The sequence below is a fragment of the Orcinus orca genome, chromosome X (assembly GCF_937001465.1).
Source record: "Orcinus orca chromosome X, mOrcOrc1.1, whole genome shotgun sequence".
NCBI classification, from domain to species: Eukaryota; Metazoa; Chordata; class Mammalia; order Artiodactyla; family Delphinidae; genus Orcinus; species Orcinus orca.
This window is the reverse complement of record NC_064580.1, coordinates 680,382-691,372: the sequence shown is the minus strand read 5'-3', so window position 1 is coordinate 691,372 and position 10,991 is coordinate 680,382. Positions and strand designations below refer to the sequence as shown.

The 10,991-nt window shown below is 49.8% G+C and overlaps 1 long non-coding RNA gene across 1 annotated transcript in view; it reads right to left on the bottom strand.

Moving 5' to 3' along the window:
• Positions 1-249: 249 nt before the first annotated feature.
• Positions 250-10,991, bottom strand: part of LOC125963087 (uncharacterized) — a 239,779-nt gene continuing 229,037 nt past the window's right edge. Inside the window, exon 3 of the long non-coding RNA XR_007474880.1 lies at positions 250-282. This is a non-coding gene — a long non-coding RNA (uncharacterized LOC125963087). The remainder of the gene's footprint in view (positions 283-10,991) is intronic.

The window sequence follows — 10,991 nt, the reverse complement described above, 5'->3', positions numbered from 1 at the left end:
TTGTCACAAGGGGTGGGTGGCCAGGAGACATGTGCACTTGGGTGGGTAAAGCATTCCCTGTGCTGAAAGTTTTCAGGGGTCAAACCACCTTGAGTTGATCTACCCCCCGCCCCTCCTCCCAAAGTCTGTTTGGAGACCATGAGTTTCCTGGGGTGACCACAACTAGAGGTCTTAGGACAACAGGAATTTGTTCTTTCCCATTTCTGGAGACCAAAACTTGGGAGTCAATTTGTTGGTGGGGCTGTGCTACCTCCAGAGGCTCCAGGGGAGGGTCCTTCCCGCCTCTTCCAGCTTCTGGGGGCTCCAGGCATCCCTGGGCTTGTGGCCACCTCCCTCCCGTCTCTGCCTCCATCTTCATGGGGCTTCTCCTCTGTGTCTGGGTCTCTCCTCTTCTGTGTCTTGTAAGGACCCTGTCATTAGATATAGGGTCACCCTCATCCAGGGGGACCTCATCTCAGACCCTTCCCTTCATCACATCTGCAAAGACCTTTTGTCCAAATAAGGTCCTGTTCTGAGGTCAAGGTGCCCCAGGGCCGCGCTCCCTCCAGAGTCTCCAGGGGAGGGTCCTTCCTGCCTCTTCCAGCTTCTAGGGGCTCCAGGTGTCCCTGGGCTTGTGGCTGCATCCCTCCCGTCTCTCCCTCACTTAGCCATGGACATGGGCCATGTCTCCCCAGATTCCTCCATGAAGACATCCCAGTTGGATTTTCCCCAGAGTGGGCAAAAATGCCACTTGACAGTGGAGGTGTGTAACAGGGCTTACCTCACTGTTCTGAACTCAGCCATTCTGCTCATAGGAGCATGTAATTTTGCCAAATCCGTAGGATTTACATCCCACATCCAAACAATATTATTTTCATTAAATTCTTTTCACACTCTTTTGATTCTAGTTTAATTCATGGTTACCCTATCAATGGGGGAACTACTTCACCTCCAATTGTCCAGAAAAACAGGTACAGAGATTTTTAAAAAACGACACTGATTTTTTTTTTAAACTATATTTTGGGGTTAAGCTGTCATCATGCCTAGGGATGTAAGGGGGCATTGTGTGTCAAATGCCTTTTCAAAGATGCTTTCAGTCATACAGCCTTTACACAGCTCAAATGGTTTTTGATTACATTTCAGTTTCTGGAAGATCTTTCCAAAAAACCCTCCTGGTGTGGGCGTTTCACGATACCCTCTGTACGACTTTAAACAGGGTATGGAAAGCAAATCGGTATTTGTAAGCATCAAGAGTTTCATGCAAGGACCTACGCTTCAACCCAACGCTGACAGGTTCGGTCTGCAGGGCATCTGGTTGCATGTCCGCCAACCTCTACCCCAATGGAGAGAACTCAGTGAAATATCCTGTCAACTTGCAAAGACCTCTCCCTCATCACCCAAACTGTCTCACACAGGGGGGACCCTTCTCTTTCTGCACCCTCATAGTTGCATTTTTTTTTTTTTTTACTGGAGTATAATTGCTTTACAATGTTGTGTTCATTTCTGCTGCTGTACACTAGTTGCATGATACTTCAGCTTAGATTACAAAGTCCGCTGACGGAGCCTGCCAATTTGGGACCTCACCTTCGGAAAGCATCGGGAGCTGCCCTGATTTGCAGGCTCAAGAGCTAAGCGGGTGTCTGGAGGTAACAGGTGGACTCCTTGCCCCCTTTGCCTCCACGTGCATGCACGACTCTTGCTTTTGTATCACAGTCATGATGGCCACTTCATAAAGCACCGGTGCATTTTCCGGGGAGGAAACTCATTTTCCTCCCTGGTTGATGAGCTAACAAGGAGTCTATTTGTTATTGCAGGATTTTATACTTTATTCTTTCTCTCTCCCCCATCTTCTTCTTTAATCCCAGTCTCTGCTTGTTCAGCCTCAAATTGAAATATCCCGAACAGATGTAAAAACACATGTGAGTCTCTGCACACAAGCTGTGTCCGCCTTTGTTTCATCTGCTTATGATGTGAGCCTAAAGGAGATCTTTTTAAAATTTCATCACTATTCAAAAGGATAATTAATACGTACCCCCAGGCTTTGATTATGCTGTGCCCAGTAAGTAATGCTCCTACAGAGATAATGAGGGCTCATCAGGCCGGTTTGAATATGTGTGGAGCACAGCTCAGATCCGCCAGAAATTGAAGATGCAGCCAAGGTACCATGTAGGTGGCTTAATTTAATTTTAATTTGTAACACAATACAATAGATAAGATCATTTGTTTGTAACCAGCACAGGCATTTTGTTTACATGAAACCCCAGTCATCGTTCAGCAGATGGTCTTTTTAAAGGCTTAATTGAAGTTTTCTAATCTAACCTCTCTCCCTTCTCTCCATAATGGAGGAGAAAATAGCACATGCACGCACGCATGCACACACACACACACACACGCGCGCATGCACACAGCCACACATGCCCTTTCCCTGGACCCTCAGAAGTGTCTCAACTCTCCCAGGGTCCTCCTTTGTCAGCAGCCCCCTCCTGGGGCAGGTCAACCTGCCAGAGCGCACTTGGGGCTGCCCGCTGTCGTTGCCCGCCCTGCTGCCCTATGGGACACCCTGGCAGCCTTCCAGCTGGGGCTGGCGCAGACAGCCCTTCGGAAACATTGGAACAGGCATCTCCTCCGTGTGTACCCAGATCAGGTTTAGTTCCCACAAAAGGAAATTGAGATTTTTGTTGTCTAAATAGAGCCCTCAGAAGGCACACATCATCTACAGGGTCCTGCGTTCGGGGCTGGGTGCCTGTTACTTTCATGCTTCCGTTTGAAAAGGAAACCGCCTCTAAGGACAACGGTGTCTCTGTCCACAGGGTGGTGTCCCTTGCACTGCCCCCCTCCCTCCGGGCAGGTTGGTGGCCCTCTATTTCCCTGTACTGTGTGCATAACCTGGGTACGTCCTGCGACCTCCCCAGCGACTCTCTCGAAGCCAGCAGCTACCAGATATCCCCGGAATCAGCCACACCCGGTTCCAGCCCTGCCAGCCGCCAGCCTCCCAATCCTGACAAGCTTGGACGCAGCACCCACAGCCCTGGGTGTCCTGATTTGTAAACAGGAGGCAGCACCACCTACCTCGTGAGGTCAGAATGAAGATCAAATGGGGAGATGCTTGCGCTGCTCTTAGCGCCACCAGGAGCACCGCTGGCGCTCAGCCAGCGGCCCCGGAACAAGGAGGCCGCGGGTCATGGTTGAAAGTTCTAAACCGAGGAGGAGCTCTCTGTCATCCACTTGCTCAACCCTCCCTCCCTGAAGTCATGCTGGGCCACCCCAGCTCAAGATGCATCCGAGTGGCCCAACCCACGGTGTGACAGCCAAAGCCTCCTCCCAAACAGGAAGAACACACAGCGGTGTGATGCGCTCACCGTTTTTGCCTCCGTTCCAGCGTCCTCAGACTCTGGCTGGGTCTTCCACGGCTTACCCACTTATGCAAATCGACACTAACAGAGCGGCTTCAGACGTGCTTTCGAGAACTCATGTTGATTCATTTATGCAAGCTTCAACCCTGTTTATTCAACAAATTGTAGACGCAAAATTTACTGACGCCTTCATTTGTGCTGCGGCTCTGCCTGTGCTTGCGGAACAGGCAAGGGGAGTGGGATAGGAAGGTGTTCAACCCGGGGATCTCTCTAAAACCGATCCGTGCACTTAGGGCTCTGTGGCTCGAATGGCCGCGCCTCCCCAGGGTCCACACAAGTAGATGACCACGGTGGCCTTCAGTTCCTTTCTCTGGAAACAAGCCCTAAGCAACAGCAGGACGGAAACAGCTTCTCAAAGGGCACCCAACTGTACACAATTGTCTGTCTCGTGGAATCACAGCACTGCAGGCCAGGGGAGAGTCCTGGGAGTCTTAGCACTGATGGGGTCCCAGGAGCCCCCTTCCTCAGTGGCCCCTGGATGGGGCGGCGAGGCTCCTTGCTCTCCGGTGGGAGACCACCTGCTTTATGTTTATCTACGCTGCATCCTGGGGCTCCAGGCAAAGGATCTGGGACGGACTGAACGGCGTCCATCCCTCCCCACATTCATGGGTTGAAGGACCTCAGAGTGTATCTGTATTTGGGGATAGGGTCGGTGCAGATGTAATTAGTTAAGACGAGGCCCTCCTGGAGGAGGGTGGACCCTAATGCAGTATGCCTGGTGTCCTGCCTGCCCCGTAGAATAGTGAAACGTGGACTCAGACACACACACAGGGAAAACACCGTGGGAGCGCATGCAGCCCCCGGAAGCTGGAAGAGGCGGGAAGGGCCCTCCCTGGAGCCTCTGGAGGGAGCACAGCCCTGGGGCACCTGGACCTCAGACGTCTGGTCCCCAGGACTGGGGAGGGGGGAGGATGGAGGTCTGTGGTTTTATGCCGCCTGCTTTGGTAATTAGTTATGGCATCCCCAGCAAACAAATGCGGTTTCAAGGCTAATTGTGATGGTGTGTCTGGAGGGCCCTTGGGCCTCCCTGTCATGCTGTGCTGGTGGGCGGACCCCTCCCGGCCCGCAGCACGCTCACGGCATCGTCCGGTGGCCTGTGGTTTCCACAGCAGTGGCCTGCTAGGAGGTAGTACCCATGTGCTTGTCTAAGTGGACTGAGAGAGAAACACAACGAGGGCAGAGTGTGGTCCTCACTTAGCACAGGCAGGCTCTGCAATCTCACTGGGGTGTTCCCCGTGGCCCTGAGAAAAAAACGGTGTTGAATACGTTTTCACGAGCTCGTTGGCCGCTCCCACATCCTCCTGTGGGGAGGGGCTGTTCGCGCTTTCACCTTGTTCTCTGGGGCGTCTGCCTTTCCTTATGGCTGTGTGGGAATCCCTTGTCTAATCCACATACAAGCCCCGTTGTCTATACTGCACTGTGCACATCATCTGTGTCTGTATATCTGTACCGATATCATCTATATATTTATATCTATATATCTGTATCGTAGCATCTATATCCTCTATATATCTATATCCTATCTACACCATCTGTATCTATATATTTGTACCTATATTTATAGCTTCTATATATTTATATGTGTAGATCTATATCATATCTATGCCTACATCTATATCTACTATATATATTTATATCTATATCAACTAGATAGCTATACGTGTATTTATATCTACATCTACGTCTATAGGTACCTCTATATCGGCATCTGTATCGATATGTATATACAGTTATCCCTCTGTTTCCACAGGGGATTGGTTTCAGGACTCCCACAAAATCCACAGGTGCTCAACTTCCTTATATAAAATGGTGTGGTGCAGCCGGCCCTCTGTATCCATGGATACAGACAGTATCGTGTAATCTATACCTGTATCTATACATCTACATCCACATGATATATCTATACATAATCTATACCTTTATCACTGTCTCTAATCATCTCTATATCTACAGCTGTATCTCTCTCTCTCTATCATGTCTATATCTACATATTCTTATCGCTATGTTATCTACATACACCTGTACTGATACCCACACCCCTGTCATCTATGAACATCTGTATCTACATCTACGTCTCATCTATGTGTCCCTATGCCCAGGCTGCCCCGCCCACTGGCTGCCGTCACTCAGATGAGTCACCATCTCCTCCTCCCGCCTTTCTGCCCGGCTCACTTGTCCACAGCAGACACAGATGAACCCACACAGAAGGTGGATGTTAGTGCTAAAGGCTGAGATGCAATTACACCTTTGTAATTTAGGAAAAACTGCTGATAATGAACAGAATTCGCTTAATTTTAAGCCAGACCTAAACCCTGGAGGTTTGTTTTTTAACCCTCATTTCTAGGACCTTCCAGTATATAAAAATAGAAAACAAGTTAATGGGTATAATCCATGGATATGGTTTGTGGAGAGAAACAAGTAATTTAGCTCCTATAAGGTGAAATGGGCTATTGTTATTTTTTATAGCCAACTAATTTGGGTTCATGCAATTAGCGGGTTAAAGCAGTTAGTTGGAGGCGCACATTTAATTTTTGGTTCTCATTTCTGATCTGAGGCTGTTTTCCTGGAGGGAGGGTATGAAATTATTCTCTGGGCTCGATTTAAATTCTCTGTTCTCCTAGTGCGTGTCCATGAGTCAATGGTCAATGTTGAACTTACCTGGCCCAGGTGAGCACTATGATCCCAGGCCCTGCTCCGTCCACATCTGGGCCAGGTATGCATCACGCATCACTGACGTGTAACTTTGGTCCAGTTACTGCAGTTCACAGTTGACAATATCAGGGTCAGAGTAAATTATCTACCTTGCTTTCACTCATAACTGATTTATTATTTTTTTTGGTTTGTTTGTTTTTCAGTATGCTTGGAACTTTTGTATTCAAATCAGTCCTGTCAGTCCTTTTTATTATACCTGTCATTCAAATGCGTGGTCAATTTACATGTCAATTACAGACCAGTAAACTGGTACAGTCCCTGCCTTTTTGAGGTTCAACTGTTCTGTGTCAAACTTGGAATTTCTGACCACAGGATTCTAATGTCAAAGGCAGACATTGATTGGACCTTTATATTATGCTGCCGTGACTATACAGTACTAAAATTGGAATAGGATAAAAGGAAAAAAAAACCATACTGCACAGAAAACTAGTCGTTAAATTTTCAATGGGTTTTTCTCCAGAAAGCACCATCTGTGTGTATGTGATGAATGTCCAACAGGGACTGTTTAAAAAATTTCCATAAGGATGAAGACACCTCTCCTTCCTTCCTTTTTTTTTTTTTTTTTTGCGGTACGCGGGCCTCTCACTGTTGTGGCCTCTCCCGTTGTGGAGCCCAGGCTCCGGACGCGCAGGCTCCGGACGCGCAGGCTCAGCGGCCATGGCTCACGGGCGCAGCCGCTCTGCGGCATGTGGGATCTTCCCGGACCGGGGCACGAACCCGTGTCCCCTGCATCGGCAGGCGGACTCCCAACCACTGCGCCACCAGGGAAGCCCCTTCCTTCCTTTTGAACTGTGTTTCTTATCACCTCGTGTTGGCTGGGTGCTGACCACCAAGCATTTACAAAGCTGGGTGCAGCTCGGAAGACGAAGCCTCCCTGTGCGTCCACTCCATGGTCTGGTCTCTCTTCTGGAAGGTCAGCACAGGACAGCGCAGGGGGCAGATGGAAGGGCTGTGGTCTTGGGGAGTTTGGGGTCCGAAAGACATAGATGGCAATCCCAATCCTCTGTCCCTTGCAGGGTGCCCTGGCACCTCGTAGCTCCCTTGGTAATAACCTGATTGGTACAAAGACCTTGATGACGGAGGGGAATGAGTGGGGTGTCATCGAGGGTAAAGCCAGGATACTGGCCGAACATAATTGGCGGACAAAAGCAACAAGACAATGTGAAGATGTTGCAGGGCAGGTTTGCAGAGAACCAAGGAAGCCAGGAGGGTTCTAGAAGCTCCTTGGCTACCACTGGGCGGTCACTCTGCATTAGCGGTCAGCTCCTTCCTGCCGTGGTCCTGCAGCAGCGGCCCTGACATCCCCGGGGCGGGGGAGCCTTCAAGCAATGCTGACCGTTGACCCCATTCAGACCAACGGCACCAGAACCTGCATTTAAGCAAGACCCCCAGGGCATTCATGCGTGTTCATGGGTATGTTAGAGAAGCACTGATCCGGGTGGTTTCCTAAGCTCTTCAACTTTATTTCAACTGCCCTGTCCTGGGTCTGTTCGACAAGCATTTTATAAAGTCCACCAAATCTGGTACCTCTTGGGCCACGTCCCTGGGGTGTTTATGGGCTCACGGGAGCACGTGGCCTTTATCGCAGGGAAGAGCCTGTGAGCCTCTGTCCACTCAGGGGCTGACAGGGGCAGTGGCCTGGGTGTCCATGGGGTCTCCCTGCTGCTTGCCCTGTGCACTCCTCCGTGAGGCCGCGGGGCCTCCTCTCCTGGCTGACCACGACCCCTCTCTCCCTGCCAGGCCAGCGAGAAGGGGTCCAGTGCCTTCCCCCACCTACCGGCAACACACTTATCCTTTTGAGACAGAAAAACAAGGTCTCCGAGAGGGAAAGGAAGTGTGGGTGTTTTTTGGGGCCAGAATCGGAGCCCAGGTCCACCTGAGCGCAAGCCCAGAGCGTTCACTCTGCCATGTTGAGCGGTACACAGCCCAGGTCCCAGGAGACAAGAGCTACTGGGGTCCCCGCTCCTGGACACTCAGCTGACCACGCACAGTCGGCTTCTCCCATCCCTCAATGTCCAGCAGTGTGCAGCCATCACTGTGACCTCTGACCTGCTGTCTGGTGGCCAAGCATCTTCCGTCAGGCTGATCTTCGGGAGACCTGAGCACAGCCCAGCACAGTGGACTCCGTGTTCCACGTCCCGTGGAGCTGGGAGCGGGTCCCCTGTGGCTGACCCCACGGCATCTTGTACTAGCACCACACCTCCCCACTGGGTGGCTGTCTTCTCCCTGCAAAGCCCTCGGGCAGAGGCGCAGGGATCCCAGGGGCCCTCTGTCCCCAAACGTCATGCACACGTGCGTGATAGGGAGCGAAGCTGGAGGGGAGAGCTGTCCTCTCGACAGCAAAGCCCTGTGGTCCTCTCATAAGGACCTGAGATCACCTGCTGCACACCTGGGCCGAGGGCTGCTTGGGGGAAATGCCAGCTGGGGAGATGTTGGCGCTGGGATCTGGACAGAGACAAATGCTGTGAAATAATCATGTTGCTTGCGGGGGGGTGGGGCCCGCGTCTGAAGAGCTTCTCCCCCCCACTCCCTGTCCCTCTCTACACAGCCCATACGTTAAAATGTGCATCATGTATCTATAGCAAATACACTCCACTGCATGTACCTATATGAATGCCCAAGAGTGTATGCATTTATATACATATCCGTACATGTACATATACATACAGCTATGGTTATGTTTATATACAAATAGAGTTACAGACACACATACATAGACACATGTGTATATGATATGTGTGTATGTAAGTTCACGTATTATATACATACATAAAATACACAATAGATATATGTGTGTATATTATATATGTGTGTATATAATACATAATATATAAAGTATATATTGTATATATAAATTTCCTGTATGTACCAACATCCAAATACACATATGTGTGTTATATAGGTACATACAACATATTCATAAAAGATCTTTTACACAGATATGCATACACTGTAGATGTATATAACTCTCACACACATAAACACATGTTACATACATGCAACATATACATGTGACATGTATCCATATAGAACACCCTCTACATATACATGTAACCCATGTATGCATATCTCCCTTTCTTTGTCTATAAACATGCACCTACAAATACGTATTCTCCACGTATCCATATATATACGACATCCGAAGCACAGTCTAGACACACACAGACAAATATGTATGCATGTATAGCAGGTGTGCCGCACTCTCTCCCATTCCATACACACACAGAGAATATATATGGTATATATATATATGCTTATTAAAATATATATTTATGTAGACACAAATATGTTACACACATATATGTACATATATGCACAATATACTAATATATATAGTATATATACTCTACATATAGTATTTTGTGTACATATGTATGTCATCTGTATGGTATTTCGTGTGCGTATATATATGTCTCTCTATGTGTGGGTGTGTATGCATATATACATAGAAAATGCGATACACACCTCTCCCCACCTCTCTCTTTTGCTCCTTGGGAATATTTAGAAAATTGACTTAAGGGGACAGTAAACCAAAGGAGTCGTTTTATTCTGACTCATCAGAGATAACGACTCTTAATATTTCTACACCTGTCCTCTTTGCTTACCTTTTTGTTCTTCCCTCTTTCTACTGCATGCCTTCAATGGGGCCCCCAAAAGTGATGTTCAGGTTCCAATACTTGTGAATGGGAATTTATATGGAAATGAGGTCTCTGCAGATGTGATGCAGTGAAGGGTCTGAGATGAGGTCCTCCTGGAGGAGGGTGGCCCTACGTCCAATGACAGGGTCCTTCTGAGACACAGAAGAGGAGAGACACAGACACACAGGAGAAGCCACCTGAAGACACAGGCAGAGATGGGAGGGGTGCAGCCATGAGCCCAGGGACGCCTGGAGCCCCCAGAAGCTGGAAGAGGCAAGAAGGACCCTCCCCTGGAGCCTCTGGAGGGAGCATGGCCCTGGGACACCTTGACCTGAGACGTCTGGTCCCCAGCTCTGGGGGAAGATGGATGCCTTTTGTTGAAAGCTGCCCGGTTTGTGCTAATCTGTTGTGGGGGCCACAGGGAACTCCCAAAGGCCGCTGTACCTCTCACCTGACAGTGGTGGGCTACTTGTCCACGTCACCCCAGACATTGGAGGCTGCACAAGGTCCGGAGAGCCTGGATGCCCTCGTTACAGAGAAGAGGGAACCCCTTAACCTCAGACCAGCCCCAATTTTCCTCCCGGGGGGCACCTGAGCCTTGCATCCTGATGGCTGCCGGCATTGTCTCCGTGCAAAGAAGTGTGTTGGCTGTCTAGACTCTGGGCCTGGTGGGGTGTCCACCAAAGGCTCCCCTCTCAACTTGGGGTGTTGGGGACTTTCTTATGCCTCCAGGCCTCCCTTCATAAAAGGAGAGACCGTGAAGACACCCACTCAGTTCCTCTTTTCACGTTGGAGTGACCTGCAGTTCAGCCTTCCTGAGACTGAGGATGACAGATGGAATCAATCAATCCATCCATCAACCAATCAGAATACATCAGCCCCAGACTGCGAGTCACCAGCACATCAGCATGTCTCTTATTTCTCCAGCGCCCCACCACCTATTTTTTTTTTTTTTTTTTTGCGGTACGCGGGCCTCTCACTGTTGTGGCCTCTCCCGTTGCGGAGCACAGGCTCCGGATGCACAGGCTCAGCGGCCATGGCTCACGGGCCCAGCATGCGGCATGTGGGATCTTCCCGGACCGGGGCATGAACCCGTGTCCCCTGCATCTGCGGGCGGACTCTCAACCACTGCACCACCAGGGAAGCCCCCACCACCTATTTTTGACTGTGGTCTTATGGATGTGTGTGTGGAGGAGGGGGAGGAAGGGGGGAGGGGGAAGGAGTGGGGGAGGGGAAAGGAGTGGGGAAG